This window comes from Schistocerca cancellata, chromosome 3 (genome assembly GCF_023864275.1).
Source record: "Schistocerca cancellata isolate TAMUIC-IGC-003103 chromosome 3, iqSchCanc2.1, whole genome shotgun sequence".
NCBI classification, from domain to species: domain Eukaryota; kingdom Metazoa; phylum Arthropoda; class Insecta; order Orthoptera; family Acrididae; genus Schistocerca; species Schistocerca cancellata.
Genome location: NC_064628.1, coordinates 505957376 through 505976022, shown reverse-complemented (window position 1 = coordinate 505976022; position 18647 = coordinate 505957376). Strand labels below are relative to the sequence as shown.

General features: G+C 42.1%; 1 non-coding gene across 1 annotated transcript; it reads left to right on the top strand.

The window, feature by feature from the left end:
* Positions 1 to 336: 336 nt before the first annotated feature.
* Trnas-cga (transfer RNA serine (anticodon CGA)) lies at positions 337 to 411 on the top strand. The gene has a single exon. It is a non-coding gene; the product is annotated as a tRNA-Ser (tRNA).
* Positions 412 to 18647: the final 18236 nt, after the last annotated feature.

Sequence of the window (18647 nt, the reverse complement as noted above, 5' to 3'; positions counted from 1 at the left end):
GGACCTTTGCTTTTCGCGGGGAAGTGCTCTACCGACTGAGCTACCCAAGCACGACTCACGCCCCGTCCTCACAGCTTCACTTCTGCCAGTACCTTGTATCCTACCTTCCAAAGTTTACAGAAGCTCTCCTGCAAACCTTGCAGCGCACACTCCGCTGCAGAGTGAAAATCTCATTCTGGAAACATCCCCAAGGCTGTGGCTAAGCCATGTCCCCGCAATATCCTTTCTTTCAGGAGTGCTAGTTCTGCAAGGTCCGCAGGAGAGCTTCTGTAAAGTCTGGAAGGTAGGAGACGAGGTACTGGCAGAAGTGAAGCTGTGAGATCGGGGCGTGAGTCGTGCTTGGGTAGCTCAGTTGGTAGAGCACTTGCCCGCGAAAGGCAAAGGTCCCGAGTTCGAGTCTCGGCCCGGCACACAGTTTTAATGTGCCAGGAAGTTTCATATCAGCGCACACTCCACTGCAGAGTGAAAATCTCATTCTGGAAACATCCCCAAGGCTGTGGCTAAGCCATGTCTCCGCAATATCCTTTCTTTCAGGAGTGCTACTTCTGCAAGGGTCGCAGGAGAGCTTCTGTAAAGTCTGGAAGGTAGGAGACGAGGTACTGGCAGAAAAGTGAAGCTGTGAGATCGGGGCGTGAGTCGTGCTTGCGTAGCTCAGTTGGTAAAGCACTTGCCCTCGAAAGGCAAAGGTCCCGAGTTCGAGTTTCGGTCCGGCACACAGTTTTAATCTGCCAGGAAGTTTCATCCATACACATGTCTATGATCGAGTAAATGGAGGGTCCAGCTATATCAAGATCGCTAAGGATATTAATATCGAAAATAACCGACCAGGCTTGTTTTGCATAGTCAATCATGGCTTGTGAAGAAATTATGAGAAAAATCCGTAGGCTGCATCTCGATATGGCGTGTTAAGTGTTATAATTCTGACGATATCGGGTTCCCCGTCAACATCCAGGACATACCTAAATTTCAGGAGCGGAGTACCGGAATATCGGCTCATGTTTATGGCCTGGAGGAAAAACAAGTCAGATCAAGCATATACTCGTCAAACCCCTCCATTTCTCAAAATTTGCCAGTGAACGTAAGATGCATATAAACATGCTCTTATTCTCCAATGAGAAAAATAAGGAGAAAGGCAATTATTATTATGTTTGAATCAAAGACATGTCACGGCTCCTTTCCTCCCAACTGAGAACTGGTCATGGTGTAAAGCTTATTTGCTTAAGATGTCTGAATTATTTTTCCTTAGACAAGTTATTAGCACCTCATATAGTAGATAGCGCTTCCAAGGATCCAGTTGCTATGCCTACCGAGGAAAACAAATTCAAAAGTTGAAAAATGCGCGCCGTCAGGAGAGACGTCCTTTTGTAGTGTATGCCGACGGTGAATGCCTCCTCGCTCCTGTGACCTGTTGTGAAAGTGACTCTATGGCGCCGGCCGGTGTGGCCGTGCGGTTCTAGGCGCGTCAGTCTGGAACCGCGTGACCGCTACGGTCGCAGGTTAGAATCCTCCTCGGGCATGGATGTGTGTGATGTCCTTAGGTTAGTTAGGTTTAAGTAGTTCTAAGTTCTAGGGGACTGATGACCACAGATGTTGAGTCCCAAAGTGCTCAGAGCCATTTGAACCATTTGACTCCATGGCCTCACATACCAATTTATAGAAAAACACATACCGTAAGTCGCAGTGTACTAAATTGAATCATCCTATGATTCAAGTATTAACCACTACAAATCTTATGTCAGGGATAATCCTGTAGTTTGGCTGTTGATTGAGCTGGAAAAACTTTTATGGGAGGTTGATAAACTTTACAGCGACAACGTTCCCATGACCAGGTCGAAGGAGAATAAAGATTTGTACAATAACGCAATTGAGTGTCATATTTGTGGGCTGGATATAAAAGCGGAAACTCCTCGTGGGGAATGCTGTCATCTTACATGGAAGTTCCGTGGTGCAGCCCACAATACGTGCAATTTTAAGTATTGGTTACCAAGGCACACACCCGTTTTCTTCCATAATTTAAGCTTTCTTGTTGAGCACTTGACTGATTTCGACATGCAGAAAGATCAGGTCAGTGTCCTGCCTGAGCCGTTGAGAAATATATTTCATTCTCCGCTTCCTTGACATGCTCCGTTTTATGCAGGCACCACTCCATAAACTTGTCGAAACTCTACCTCAGGAGGATATGCATATCATTTGAGCTGAATATCCCAGTGAGGAAAAGTTTCAACTTGTGAATAGGAAGGGTATTTTCCCATATGAGTATCTGGATAAAATGGTAAAACTCGACGAAACCAGGCTACTTGACACAACTTCATTCTCCAACAACCTCACAGACAATGTATAACGGATGCAGAGTATGAGCATGTTGTGAGTGTCTGGCACCAATTCAGATCACCAGTTTGGGAGAGTATGCATGGCTTTTCCATGGACACACATGTGCACTTGCTTACCGATGTTTTCGAGAAATTCCGCAGTCTATGCAAGACCATATATTCTCTGGATCCCGACTTTTATTACGTGACACCTCGGTTGTCTTGAGAAGCAATGCTCAAGAAAACGAAGTGCAGCATTGACTTATTGACCGATGTTGCCATACTTCTCTTTGAATGAGAAACCCATGGGGGACTTTGACTATGGTGCTTAGTCGCACCAAGGGAAACAACCCACGGTTGAATGAAAGGTTCATTGCATTCCTTGATTCAAGATACTTCGGGTACCTGGATGAGAATAATTTACACAGGCATGCCGTGCAGCAATAGCTGCCGATTAGTGAGTTTTGATGGGTGCCCGGAGAGGAATGCAGGGGATTAGGTGGAAAAATCGAGGGTATGGTTGTTGATTCTGATATGGGGTATGTCGAGGAGGCAGGACCCATGTACCCTATTAGTTTGCATGATACGCACGCAGATGTGCTGCTGTGTCCAGAGCAAGTAGTTCATCAAGGAGGCTCCAACCAAAAATTGATGACAACGGTGGGGAATAAGTGGAGATATATTATTCATTATCCTAATCTCCAGCAGGTTCTCAACTTGGGCACGGAGCTGATTAGAATCACAGGGCTACCTCCTTGAAGCAATCCCCTTGGTTATATTGATTTGAATACAAGACAGAGAGCTTCCGCGATGTGTGACTTTGAAAAAGATTTTTATAAATTAATGAATAATTCAATTTTCGGCAACACAATGGCGAATTTGAGGGTATGGTGTGAAATTCTGATTAGAACCAAGTGCGATGGGCGTTGGGGCTGTGATAAACCTTTTGCATTTCCTTTATGTTTTCGTCTTCTTTTAAGGCAAAGAGAGGAGATGACGCGGTAGTCCATCATAGAGCCTATGCCTACCGTCATGTATTTTTTGACTTTCAGTTGTTAAAAAACAGAGGATTTTTTCTGGTACCAGTAGGAGGAAGGAATTCGCGCTCAGCTAGTGAACGAGGGAGAAGCACGCCATTTTTAGCGAGTAATTGTAGACCGCCATTTTTGGGTCGCTATGAATAAGTGAGGAGTATGTATTTCATATGTGCACCGTTTAGAAAAATACAGTATTGTTTTATTAACAGAATGGTCGTGTGAGTTGTTATTTCAAATAGTACAATAATTATAAGAACTGAAGCCCACCTGTGTACTTCGGAAAATTTCGAAGATCCGATAAGCTTAATGGGAACACGGTCAAGACTTCAAAGGTGAACACGGCGACCAAACGTAGCATTATAAAGAATGGTAAGCACAAATCTACAGCGGAGAAAGAAACTACTTCGCCCTGCAAAATAATATGAACTAATACGAACTTATTTCCAGGCATAGCTCAGCTTATTGTGCTTGTCATTCATGCCGAATAATTAATCTCATTAATTGAATACTTTTTAAAAATCCACGCATTTTATTATCATCTATTCCATTATTTTATTATATTATAAAGTGGCGACAGGTGACAGGCACGATACGCAGTGGGCAAAACTGTGAGTACTACTATTGTTATGAAAATGAATATACATGTATGTTAACAATTTCTTTATGTTCCATGTACGCTGATGATGTGACGCAGACGGTGATGTGATACTGAAGAAATACTATCAAAAGGAAATAATAAATAAATTAGAAGGAAAAAGGCGACAATACCAAGAGCACACAACAAAGCACAATAGAGGAAGTACCATTTACAAGACAACAATCAGGTAGGACCGCGCAATGCATATAGAGAATGCATTCCCAGTAGACCTATTATAAAATCCATCCACCTATTTCCTAAATTCCAGAACCTAAAGCTTCAGATATTAACGCTATTGTAGTCAAGTGGAGATAATGACATTTCTTTATTAGTACGGAAAATATATTGATTGAAGAACAATAGAGACTACAATTACATACAACTGTATATGCATTTTTTCGCGTGAGAAGTAGCGCGGAAGTAAAATCTTAAAAAAGAAAATTTTTATTTTGATAACTGCAGTGGTATAAGGATTTCTATAATGGAGGGTCAAAACAATAAGGAAATGTCATTCGAAAATCAGAATGCCAATGTAGTCGATGTTCATTTGCAAAATGCAACAATGAGTGGTTTGGAACCGTTTAGCGGTGATTGTTTGGATGCTGGGCGCGACATGCCATTGTTGCATTCGACGCCCGTGAATACGGAACATTTAATTACAAGCAATACGTTAATTACAGTAGACGTAACTAATGGCACCTCGAGGCCAGAGAATATTTTAAATGAGAGCAGTACGCGTAGTACGGACGCAGTTGCTGACAGGCGTAGGCCAGAAGTGAATACGAAAGATATGCAAGCCTTATTTCGAGCCTTAACAGAATCCATACAAACAAGCATGAATGCAATGAAAGCAGACATAAATTAAAAAATGTCGGGCTTAGAGACTAAAATGTCAAGTTTACAAACGATACAAGCAGACATGACCACAGTAAAGTCCGAGATCGAGAAGGTTAATACAAACATGACACACATTTCAGACGACGTAAAAAATGTGCGCACAGAACTCAATAGTCTGGACACGAAGTTCACACAGCAGATTTCACAAATCTCCACGGAGGTTTATAGGAAAATTAATGAACAATGACAAATTTCGGTTCACGATATGGGTGAGAAATTACAAGGCATAATGGGCGAAAAATTTGAAACACTAACACACACGTATCGACAGGAGCTATCCGGAATTAGAGAAACCCAAGAGAATTTACAGGCAATGCAAAAGAATACTCGGGTCAACTTAGACAATGTACAATCAGAAGTAGCGAAACTACATTCTTTCTGTGACGACCTGCCAGAAAATGTAGAAAAAATCACATTGGAGGTAGGATTACTCAAGTTAGAACACAAGAGGATCAAATCAGACATTGTGCACCTTTATGAATCGGTAAATAGCAATGCAAAGGACGACAATACAACGTTCGCAGAAAAATGCGTACCTATGTGGAAGCGGTAAAGGAAGTAATGGGGGACAAGGAAGAAGAAATCTTTAAACGCGTAGAACATGATATCAGGCAGTTAGAACAACGGTTAAGAGACGAAATAGTTAACAAACAAAGTACGGTAATATCAACGCCTGGGGCGGTAAGCGGAGCGATAAACAGCCATCCGCCAGTGGGAGAAATCAGTGGCGCGGACAACAATGCCCAAACCACGCCGCGCGACCGCATGTCGACGCGCGACGCGAGCAGCGGGCAAAACTTTGCTGAAACAAATATACCATCACCACAGGGAAATGCTGTTCCGCCGTGCTGGACAGCGTTGTTAATGGATGAGAGCTTAATAAAACATCGACAGTTTCCCGTATTCTCAAACGAGAAAAAGCGAACGCACCCAGTAGTGTTTGTCCGAGCCTTTAGAAATGTACTGCCCAGGGCTTGGACAGAAGCTCAAAAGATTAAATATGTAGTAGAACACACCAAGGGTGATGCCCTTTTGTGGGCTACGGAGATGTCAGAACTTTGCGAGACATATGATCAGTTTGAGAATGCATTTTTAGATAAATACTGGTCAACAGCTATCCAGGAGAGGTTAGGACGAGAGGTATTTAAGCCAGTACCATATTATTCAAAATTCGGGGGGCTAAGAAGCTATTTTGAAAAATACCTAAACAAGACCCGTTACTGGAATAACTCGATATCTCATGTCGATGTACTGAAAATCTTAAAGAACATGTTACCAGCAAATGTTAGGGAAAAATTAATAACTGTTCCCGAATATGATCTCGAGTATTTTCTTTCAGTGCTCGACTCAATAGATCTGATTCATGAGGATGGGCAAGCCACGCCTAGTTATCGTAACGCTAATGGGCACAACCCAAACGGGAAGAACTACGGTAACGGCAATGGCTTTGGAAATTATAACGGTCGTGTGCGTATGAATTAATGGCATCCGTATGCACCGCCGCGCCACAATGTAAATCCGTACAATCGGTCTACCCATCAGCCAAAGAGTGACCGAGGGTACGAAACTAAATATCAGCCCCATAGGTACGGTAATGACAGAGACAATAGAAATTCGAGGGAAAACTTCGACAATAGGCGACAAGGAAATGCAAATTACCAGGAACGGAATATGCAACACAGGGATCCGAGAGATAACAGGCAGCCCGTACAGTGAAATCGAAACAACTGGGGCACGAACTGGCGAGCACGCGAACATAACGGTAAATATAGTAGAAGTGACGGCAGAAAATGAAACAATACCTTTACCGGCCCCAGGAAATAATAATCGAGCGTGACTAGAGGAAGAAGGTAATGAACTGTCAGTGTGCCACAGTACTAATATGAGCGACTTAAACACTAAAGCGAACAGGAACGGAAAGGAGGAAGCAGACACTGAAACAAACCTACAGATACAGCATATCCGGAATCTATTTTTAAGGTATGATAAGGACGCAGAAATGAAAGAAGACTTGTTTATCGAAGAGAAAGAAACAACACGCAAGGTAAGTGTTATTATTCGAGCAACAATAAAGATAAAGATGGGAAACATAGATGTACTAGTTGTTTTGGATACTGGCGCGTCGACAAGCCTAATGTCTATTAGCTTGGCCCGCATCTCGTGGTCGTGCGGTAGCGTTCTCGCTTCCCACGCCCGGGTTCCCGGGTTCGATTCCCGGCGGGGTCAGGGATTTTCTCTGCCTCGTGATGGCTGGGTGTTGTGTGCTGTCCTTAGGTTAGTTAGGTTTAAGTAGTTCTAAGTTTTAGGGGACTGATGACCATAGATGTTAAGTCCCATAGTGCTCAGAGCCATTTGAACCATCTATTAGCTTGTTCAAAGAGATAGCGAGGGAAGTAAATGTTCCCACACTACTTGTAGAGAACTGTAAGATCGTAACAGCGATGGGAAGTAAATCTAAAGTTATAAAATTACAGGCCAGCATACCCATTAGCATATGTGGTGTAATTTTGCAGTGTACTTTCTTGTTGGTAGACAAACTTATAGTGAACTGTATACTTGGTATGGAGGTGTTGAGAAGATATGGGATAAAAATAGATATCGGCAGCGGGGAACGCCAATTTCATGTAGGGGAGCGCACACTGACTGTGGACTTAATAAGAACTACAATGACAAATCAGATTAGGCCGATACCAGACATTAATGTTAAACTTGTCTACCCTCAATCCTTAATGGCAAAGGAGATGGAACTTGATGACTCTGGTAGGGAGATCCTCAATGAGCAAATAGTAGACAATAAAATAAGTAAATCCACTTGTCTTAACAATGAACAGCGAAGTGAACTGACAAAATTACTCTTCAAATATCATAACATTTTTCGTAAACAACCTAGTGTTATTAAGGGATATGAGTATAAAATGGAAGTATACCCGCATGAAACATATTGTAGAACGTCATATGGCACCCCTTGGGCAAAGAAAGAGGCAGTAAGAAAAGAAATAGAGCGTATGATCAGGTGGAGGGTTATTGAAACATCGCACTCACCTTGCTGCCGTCCGATTCTCGCAGTTGGTAAAACTGACGGATCGGTGCGGTTGGTGTTAGACGCGAGGGAAATAAACAAAATCATCGTTCCTATAAGAACAAGGCCAGAGAATCTAGAACAGTTAAAGTTTCACGGCGTTAAGTATTTAACATCCCTTGATTTGAAAGCTTCGTGGCAAATTTTATTACATGAAGAGAGTAGAAAGTATACAGCTTTCATAAATGCCGGGAGGAGCTACCAATTTAGGGTGCTGCCTTTCGGATTAAATGTGAGCGCTGGTGTATTTATTGAAGCATTAGACAGGGTACTTGGACCCGAACTGCTTAGCCAGGTTACACTCTACGTTGGTGATCTATTAATTGCACCTCAGTCATGGGATGAACATGTAAATAATTTGGAAAGGATTTTTCAAAAATTTGATGAATACAATGTCACAGTTAACTTTAAAAAGTCTGAATTCGGGAAGGAAGAAATAAAATTCTTAGGGCATATTATTTCTCCAGTAGGAATTCTATCTGACCCCAGTAAACTAGATGCGATACGGAATTTCCCAACACCCTATACTAAGAAACAATTAAAAGGTTTTCTAGGAATGGCCTCGTTTTTCAGGAAGTTCCTGCCACAACAATTGTTGAGCAGTAGTTCACTATTAAACTTACTGCGTAAAAACCACAGTTGGTTGTGGACTAAAGAATGTGAAAATGATTTTCAGCAGATTAAGCAGGCGCTGATTAAAGCGCCTATCCTGAAACACCCAAATATGGAATTGGATTTTTGTTTAAGCACCGATGCTAGTTATCAGGGGCTCGGTGCGTGCCTGTTTCAAATAATAACAAAGGATGGTAAGGAAGAAGTCAATGTAATCAGTTTTGCCAGTAGAACCCTCACAGAATGTGAAAGATCGTCTTCCGTAACTGAGCTAGAAGCGTTAGCAGTAGTTTGGGCGTTTCGTAAATTTCAATATTACCTTTGGGGAAAACCTACCAAAGTTTACTGTGATCATCAAGCCTTGTCCTTTCTTCTGACGTGCAAGTTGTTACATAAGAGAATAGCGAGGTGGTGCATGTATGTCCAAGAGTTTGATTTTGAGATAGTGTACATAAAAGGGGAACGGAATGTTTTGGCAGATGCACTATCACGGTTACCTCAAGGTCTTACCGATTTCCACGAGTTAGAGGAACAAACATCAGACTTCAAGGTGCTTTTAATAAATGATGGAACTTTTAAACCATATTATATTAAAATGTGCAAAAACATGCAACGTTTACAGGAAGAAGACCCGAGATGGAGCAAGGTAAGGAAAAAATTGCAGGCTAGAACACACGAACGTTTAGAGCAGTATTACATTATACATAATGGCGTCCTCTTTCACAGAAGAGATCGACGAATGGATAAGTGGTGTGTGTGCATACCTCAGGAATATGTGGAAAACTTAATTCAACACACGCACCGCACATGGGGGAACTATGAAGTGCTAAAGTGTGCCGCCAAAATTTCTACGTATTGTTATTTCCCTAATATGAGGCGACGTATAGAGCAAGTAATCACACGCTGTGCGGTGTGTCAAAAGGTCAAACATTAGAATAAGACATGTCTTAACGTACTAAACCCAATAATACCAAAGCAACCAAGAGATCTTGTATCTGTTGACGCCACAGGACCTTATCCCCAAGCCCGCGGCGGAGTTAAATACATCGTAGCCCTGTATGATGTTTTTAGTAAGTATCTCCAGCTGTACGCAGTCAAAACAGTTAGGTCAGGGCCAATTATAAGGCTAATTCTGGAAGACTACATACCACACATTGGGAAACCACAAGCAGTCCTAACTGATAACGCCTCATATTTTACATGTGACCAATGGAAATCATTTTTAAAATCACAAAACATCGTCATATTTTAGTATCCAAGTTCCACCCGGAAGCAAGTCCCGTCGAACGGTGCTTCCGTGAATTTAATAGGTTTATCCGCACATATATACCACAGAACCAAAGGAAATGGGTAGAATACCTGGGTCCGTTTCAGCACATAGTAAATCACCTACCACACACATCAACAGGGCACACACCGGCCGAAGTAATGTTTGAAAAGGTGGAGCTAGATGAATGGGCAAAACCGATACCTAAATTACGGCACAAAGACGTAGTCTTAGATGAGAAAGTACGCCGAGCGCTAATAACATTGGAAGAGCAAGCTCAAATAGGAAAGGAATTTACGACAGGAAATTGAAAAACGTAACAGAATTCCAGATTGGGCAGGAGGTACTACTAAGAACGCATCCGAAATCATCGAAATTAAAGGCATTGAATAAAAAATGGCAATTGTTATATGTTGGTCCGTATATCATTGTTGACAAGCCACATCCGGGTTGCTACTTGATAGGAAATATAAAAAATGGTAAAATAAAAGGCATGTATCCACATAAAGATTTGCGGAAATTTATTAAATGAAAATTCAAATCTCATTCTGTCCTTATCTGTTGCATCAGTAAAACGCAAGAAGGTAGGAGGTTTGTCGCTCTTTGACGAATAAACCGACTGGCGCTCGGTTCCTCTCCAGCTAGGAGGTACAATATTTATATTTCCGGTGCACTCTCCCTCTTCTACTATCCTGCTTAATCAATAAGGAATGTTCAATTTTCTTTTACTATCTAACATGCAGAGAGTGAGATGCAGCCTCGTGAAAATAAATTTTCCTTGTATTTTGATACTGTACTTTCTTAAGACTTAATTCACAGCGCGCGAGCTTTAAGCGAGAGGCATGAGCGATGAGGTATACTGAGCCGTGCTGCCGCGCTTAAAGCAGAGCGTACTTCAACAATTATATACGAAGCGCCTAACAGCTGATCGCAGGGGCCAAGTAGGCAAAAAGCAAGGTTGAGATCAGTGTCCCCTGTACGATGCGCAAAGACACACTGCGCACCGCGACGGAAACCATTCTAGAATTTAAGCGAATCGGCATCCACACCGCCCAACCAGCTGGACAAAATAGGAGCAATAGGAAATAGAGTACCTATCAGCTACTTACTATGACGTAAATCAAACAAACAAGACGAATAGAGACATTTATTCCAAAGTCGGAGGCTATACTGTAAAGAGCACTAATGTTAAGAGTAAATCATTAGTTTAAGCATACGTAGTTTTAAAAAAAATGAGCGCATTGACGAAGTAAGCTATAAGGGGAGTAGAATACGCTAAATTTGTGAACTCAACATATTCTATTGAATGTACATAGCTAGAAATAAGTATAAGTATTCGAAGTAGAAGAGAATATATACAGGAAATGACCTATCCGACTATACACAACAGGACTAAGACAAGTTGAAAAGGGAAGTAACTAACATGTACACTTGAAAGAACGCGATTAGCACATAACTTAAGAACTAAGCGACTTACATACAACACATAAGTGAGCGACGATGTGAAAGGTAGAATGAGGTATAAACATAGAAAAATGCGTGTGACTGAGACGTAAACTATAAAATTATATATCGTACAAGATTTAGCGAGAGGAGCAGTTGTGCACTTATAGAACCACACTTCTCTACAGACAATATTATAAGTAATACATATCCACAAATTTGTTATTACAGAACTCACCTATGTTAGTTGCTATTAATTACACGATACCTTATAGTATAATCAGCAAAATAAAGCTGTAAACATGAATTGAACTACACGCGGGAGATAAGCTAAGTAAATACAAAAACCAAGCAATACGCACACAACGTAATTACATGAACTTAAAACAAAAGAACTGAGGTAAGTACTGTATGTTTACAAAAGCGATATGGAGAAATAAATGAAACTTCACTGCTGGATAATATTTTGAAGTAGAGAGAGTGAAAGGTTTTATTAGATTCGATTGAAGGTATTGATTAGTTAATCTACGTTTGTGGTGACGTACCGTGCATGGAGTGAATCTAGGAAGGGAATGAAAGTGTACTAGAGTAATACGATTTTATTTATATTTGTGGGGAGAAATAAATAGGGCGGTGGTTCTAGTGTGAGAACCCTGTAGGTAGTACATGAGTATAAATGACGATTTATGTGGAATATTTTTAATGAGCAATTATATGGTTATACGGGGATGAACATGAAGATTAATATTACAAGGGTACCTAGTAAAGGGCCACGAAGCCGACGTAAGAAAGTAATTATGAAAACGAACATCTCGAAGAAGCAGTGAAGAGTATAGAAGAAACAGTGAAGTCGATAGTAACAAAGGTACATGATACATTTAAAACACACCACAACACAGTGATTTGCTACACAGACATCAGAATGTAAAACAACCTAGTATGAAAAATATTTCCTTAGAGACTATCTGTTACAGCGCGAGAAACTATAAGGTCAATACAAATAAAAATATGATATACGATTCGTATGAGGAATGAACACACAATGCAGTGAAACAATATTTTCCACACTGAGTTCTTGACAGGAGCGAAAGCATTACTTTAGCATAAACGCGTTCTTATTTAGCGATAATGAATTATGAGTGGAGCTACACATGACAAAAATACAGTAAAATTATCGGTCACACGTCACAAAGGTAAACATGTACATGTCGTCGAATCAATAAGGCAGAAATATGGCTTGAAATATGTGTTCACGAATGTGGAATATTACGACGATTAACAAGCAGTGATGAAGTCAGGATTGTCAAGGGATAAAACATCCCCCACAATCGCTCACAAATGAGCACTTGTAAATATTATACATAGTATGAAGATTTATCAAATGCCTAAGATAGAATAAGTACACTAACGACGCACTACAAATAGCAATCCTAGAAGTAGCTTGATCTCTGAAGCAGACCTTAGCGAATCCTGTTTTCCATGTAGTGAGTAGTGCTGGGACGTATTTTCTATGTGTATTTGTGATGGTAAAAACGCGCAGGAGGTTGGGCCTGAGAGTAAAGAGAAAAGCAAAAATTCAGAACAAATGAGAGATTCCTTCTAATTTACTTATTAGTGTGTAAGATGGATGATGCCTAACATGGAACCCATATAGGAAATGTGAATGTGACTTGTACATTTACGTGTCAACTTTACTATTGCCAATGTCGATGTCTATGAAAATGTGTATGTAGTATTATCTATTATAGTTGTGGATGTAAAAACGTGCAGGAAGTCGGTCCTGCAAGACAATAACAAGAAAGAGCAAACATTCAGAACAAGTGCAAGATTCCATCTAATTTACTTATTGCTGTGTCAGATGCTGCTTAACATAGAGTCCATATACGAAATGTGAATGTGAATTGGACATTTATTTGCCAACTATATTATTGTTAATGTCGATGTCTATGTAAAATGTATGTATGTACTCTTTTCTTCTTTTCTGTGTAGTTGTGGACGTAAAAACGCGCAGGAGATCGGTCCTGCAAGACAGAAAATGCCAATATTCAGAATAAATGAAAGATACCTCCTGATTTACATATTAGTGTGTAAGAGGGTGCATGTCATGGAGTCCGTATATGAAATATGAATGTAAATTGTAAATTTATGTGTCTATTATTGTCAATGTTTATGTCTATGTATGCACTATTATCAATTTTATGTGAGATTTTATACTTGAAGACGAAGAACTTATGTATGTATGTGAAGTGCAACGCGACGGACGAGTAAAATACTCGCACGTGTGAAGTGATACAAAAATATTAAGGCCTAATAATATTGAAAATAACGGCTCAGCCGTAATAAGAGTAAACGCTACAGTCTAGCAAAGTGAATACAGAGTGTGTGATGCGTGTGCGACGGAGATATCATAGGAAATCCGTATAACCACGAGTTGAGGTGTGAGAACCGCTGAACTACACTCCTGGAAATTGAAATAAGAACACCGTGAATTCATTGTCCCAGGAAGGGGAAACTTTATTGACACATTCCTGGGGTCAGATACATCACATGATCACACTGACAGAACCACAGGCACATAGACACAGGCAACAGAGCATGCACAATGTCGGCACTGGTACAGTGTATATCCACCTTTCGCAGCAATGCAGGCTGCTATTCTCCCATGGAGACGATCGTAGAGATGCTGGATGTAGTCCTGTGGAACGGCTTGCCATGCCATTTCCACCTGGCGCCTCAGTTGGACCAGCGTTCGTGCTGGACGTGCAGACCGCGTGAGACGACGCTTCATCCAGTCCCAAACATGCTCAATGGGGGACAGATCCGGAGATCTTGTTGGCCAGGGTAGTTGACTTACACCTTCTAGAGCACGTTGGGTGGCACGGGATACATGCGGACGTGCATTGTCCTGTTGGAACAGCAAGTTCCCTTGCCGGTCTAGGAATGGTAGAACGATGGGTTCGATGACGGTTTGGATGTACCGTGCACTATTCAGTGTCCCCTCGACGATCACCAGTGGTGTACGGCCAGTGTAGGAGATCGCTCCCCACACCATGATGCCGGGTGTTGGCCCTGTGTGCCTCGGTCGTATGCAGTCCTGATTGTGGCGCTCACCTGCACGGCGCCAAACACGCATACGACCATCATTGGCACCAAGGCAGAAGCGACTCTCATCGCTGAAGACGACACGTCTCCATTCGTCCCTCCATTCACGCCTGTCGGAACACCACTGGAGGCGGGCTGCACGATGTTGGGGCGTGAGCGGAAGACGGGGTCCTCGCCGATACCCCAGGAGCAACAGTGTCCCTAATTTGCTGGGAAGTGGCGGTGCGGTCCCCTACGGCACTGCGTAGGATCCTACGGTCTTGGCGTGCATCCGTGCGTCGCTGCGGTCCGGTCCCAGGTCGACGGGCACGTGCACCTTCCGCCGACCACTGGCGACAACATCGATGTACTGTGGAGACCGCACGCCCCACGTGTTGAGCAATTCGGCGGTACGTCCACCTGGCCTCCCGCATGCCCACTATACGCCCTCGCTCAAAGTCCGTTAACTGCACATACGGTTCACGTCCACGCTGTCGCGGCATGCTACCAGTGTGAAAGACTGCGATGGAGCTCCGTATGCCACGGCAAACTGGCTGACACTGACGGCGGCGGTGCACAAATGCTGCGCAGCTAGCGCCATTCGACAGCCAACACCGCGGTTCCTGGTGTGTCCGCTGTGCCGTGCGTGTGATCATTGCTTGTACAGCCCTCTCGCAGTGTCCGGAGCAAGTATGGTGGGTCTGACACACCGGTGTCAATGTGTTCTTTTTTCCATTTCCAGGAGTGTATAATGCACGACGGAAGATAATGCCGTATCCTGCAGTGCGGCTCTTACTTTCAATGTCACTGGCCGAAAACCTCGCCCACGCGCGAGATGAGGTATTGGTGTTCTTCGGGTTGAGCGTTGGAGCTGAATCCGTCGTATCCAGTCTCCGGACTGGAGGGCAAATACAACACCGACTTCATGAGCCTGGAACGACATTGCAGTGAATGCGCGGGCAGTGCTGCTGCTCATGTGGCGCTTACGTCACTGCGTCGGGCTCGTTAAACAATGAGCTGCTGCTGGCCATAAGTGCAGCGAACAATGAGATAACGTGTGCCGAAAGGACTGCTTCTCAGAATGGCTAATGAACCAAAAGCCAAGGAGAAAAACAATTATTAAAATATAGTGAAAGGACAATTTAAGAAATGTAACATTTTCCTCCTGGTAATACTGCTTAACAAATGTAAGGAGAAATAAGAGACTACGACGTTAGCACGCCATGGACGTGCGATATGTAATATGAATATATGTGAATGTAATTACGTGATATATGTGAATGTATTTATATGTATGAATTTGTAATGGCCGAGAAAATGAGCTTTGTGGATATACTTGTAGTAGCATAAGGGTATTAAAACTCCATTGACGTGCACCAAGTGACTGAACTATGAGCCCCAAGGTTAATAAGGCTATTGTATACTGTCTCCCTAAATAAAGAGACTTATTTCCGACAGTATACAGTAGGGGGCATTTGTGAAAAAACCTTTTGCATTTCCTTTATGTTTTCGTCTTCTTTAAAGGCAAAGAGAGAAGATGAAGCGGTAGCTCATCATAGAGCCTATGCCTACCGTCATGTATTTTTTGACTTTCAGTTGTTAAAAACAGAGGATTTTTTCTGGTACCAGAAGGAGGAAGGAATTCGCGCTCAGCTAGTGAACGAGGGAGAAGCACGCCATTTTTAGCGAGTAATTGTAGACCGCCATTTTTGGGTCGCTATGAATAAGTGAGGAGTATGTATTTCATATGTGCATCGTTTAGAAAAATACAGTATTGTTTTATTAACAGAATGGTCGTGTGAGTTGTTATTTCAAATAGTACAATAATGACAAGAACTGAAGCCCATCTGTGTACTTTGGAAAATTTCGAAGATCCGATAAGCTTAATGGGAACACGGTCAAGACTTCAAAGGTGAACACGGCGACCAAACGTAGCATTATAAAGAATGGTAAGCACAAATCTACAGCGGAGAAAGAAACTACTTCGCCCTGCAAAATAATATGAACTAATACGAACTTATTTCCAGGCATAGCTCAGCTTATTGTGCTTGTCATTCATGCCGAAAAATTAATCTCATTAATTGAATACATTTTAAAAAGCCACGCATTTTATTATCATCTATTCCATTATTTTATTATATTATAGGGCATAAGAAAATGCTTCGCATTGTCAAATGTTAAGTGGATCACCATGTTCAATAAGAACTTTGTAGCTGTGGAGACGGAAAACACTACAATACAGTTTACAAAACGTATTTATGTGGGGATATCCGCAGTGCACCTATCCAAATTCCACATGTCCTACTTTCATTATGAGTTTCTGAAAACTCATTTCGCAGATCTTTAATTACTTCATATGGTTATAGGTAACTACATCTGTTGGGCAAACAACGAGATACCATGGTAATAAATTCGGCACATCATCATGCACAACTGATGATTCTCATGGTATTGTTCCACAGAACAAGAAATTTATCAGCCTTTTGAAAGACGAGGCGAATGGATCGCCGATTCTGGAGTTTGTAGGCCTGTGATCAAAAATGTATGCGGATCACACACTAGAAGGTGCCACCCAGAGGCAGGTTAAGGGTGTGCGTTGTTATGGCATCGAGTGCCCTCTTGATCAAAGACTATTTGCGGTTCCCGTACAAAGATGTTCGAGATACTGCACCGCAACCGCTGCGTTTGGTACAGCAAACTAGTATTCGATCTAGAGGACACAAGATGTACACTGAGCTGCACTTTCAAATCGGTCTGTCACTTCGTGATGATAAAAGGCTCACATTCGGTGATGAGACTGAAACTCTCCCATATTCACAGCACTCACTTGTAGCGAGAGAAGGGGTAGGGGAGTCTGATGGAGCAGGAGGGAGAGAATTAGTGGGAGATAGTGAATATGTATCTGCAGAATAATATGGCCCTTTTATCATAGTGTAAGTACAGGGTGACAGTTACTGAACTATATGAAAAAGAAAGAACGTAAATTAATTACAAACTGCGGCGTGCACACTCGTTATTGAACATGTAAACTGACTACAGATATTCGGATTTAGATTATGGCATGTTCGACATGCCTGTCATCATTGGTGATGATGTGGTACAGACGAAAAGCGAAATTCTGCTTGACCCCCTGAAGTGTCGGAACATCGATATTGCCGATAACCTCCTGAACGGCTGTTTTCAGCTCAGCAAAGGTTCTGTGGTAATTACTGTACACCTTATCTTTAGTGTAGCCCCACAAAAAGGAGTCGGATGTATTCAGATCCGGAGAATATGGCGGCCAACCGAGGCCCATGTCAGTGGCTTCTTGGTATCCCAGAGCCAGAATGCGGTCACCAAAGTCCTCCTCCAGGACATCAACATTCTCCTGCTTCGATCGGGTCCATCTCCGTCTTGCGTGAATCACATCTTGTCGAAATCTGTGTCACTTTGGATAAGGGGGACGAAATCATCTTCCAAAACCTTCACGTACCGTTCGGCACACCATCAAGGAATTGTATTCCGTGAGGGCCCTATATTATTGCAAAAATACCTTATCCTGGAACTTATAGGTTGGTCTATGAAAGAACGGGGAGAGACAAAGGTCTTCACCCTCACAAAGACTTAAAAGCTTTTCACCAGTAGTGACACAGTATGACAGCCATTTTTGTCATGAAATATAAGTAATGTCACAGTTTTTATTATTATTATAACGATTATTCCTCTTTAGAAGAGCGACTGAACTGGGATTCATAATTTCATCTCTGGGCGTTTTTGTTCTTTGCTTCACAAAAGCTCTTCATCCTCTCAGAATGTTTCTTCTTCTGTTCTTCTGTCCATTTATTTTACCAGGTGAGCGCGATGTTTTTTCCTCAAATTTTACATTTGCGATGTTATTACTGCACTCAGTGCGGTCTTCGAGATTTTCGTGTTGATCTGCTGCAGATCCCTCTGGACCTCTCTCCGCCATTCTATGCCGCATTTACTATTTGTTACAATAGTTGAGGGTGAAAAGACTTCTCGATAGCGAAATGCGGATTCTCAGTGTGGGATCCTGCCCGCTCGTCTCCTATGGGGTGTCTAGGAAGTTGTCTTCTGGAATAACTAGACAACATATAAGCAAATAACATTATTGGAGTTTATTACAGTAATTTAATTGACAGTACTTAAGTTTCGTTTCTACATGATGGGTCGCAAGCGGTTGGTGACATGCAAATAATCAATGGACTTTGATAGATAAAACTTCTAAGAAATCATTGCGGCTCTTCTAGTGCGGGTCTACTAGTGCGGCAGAGGCTAGGCTGGG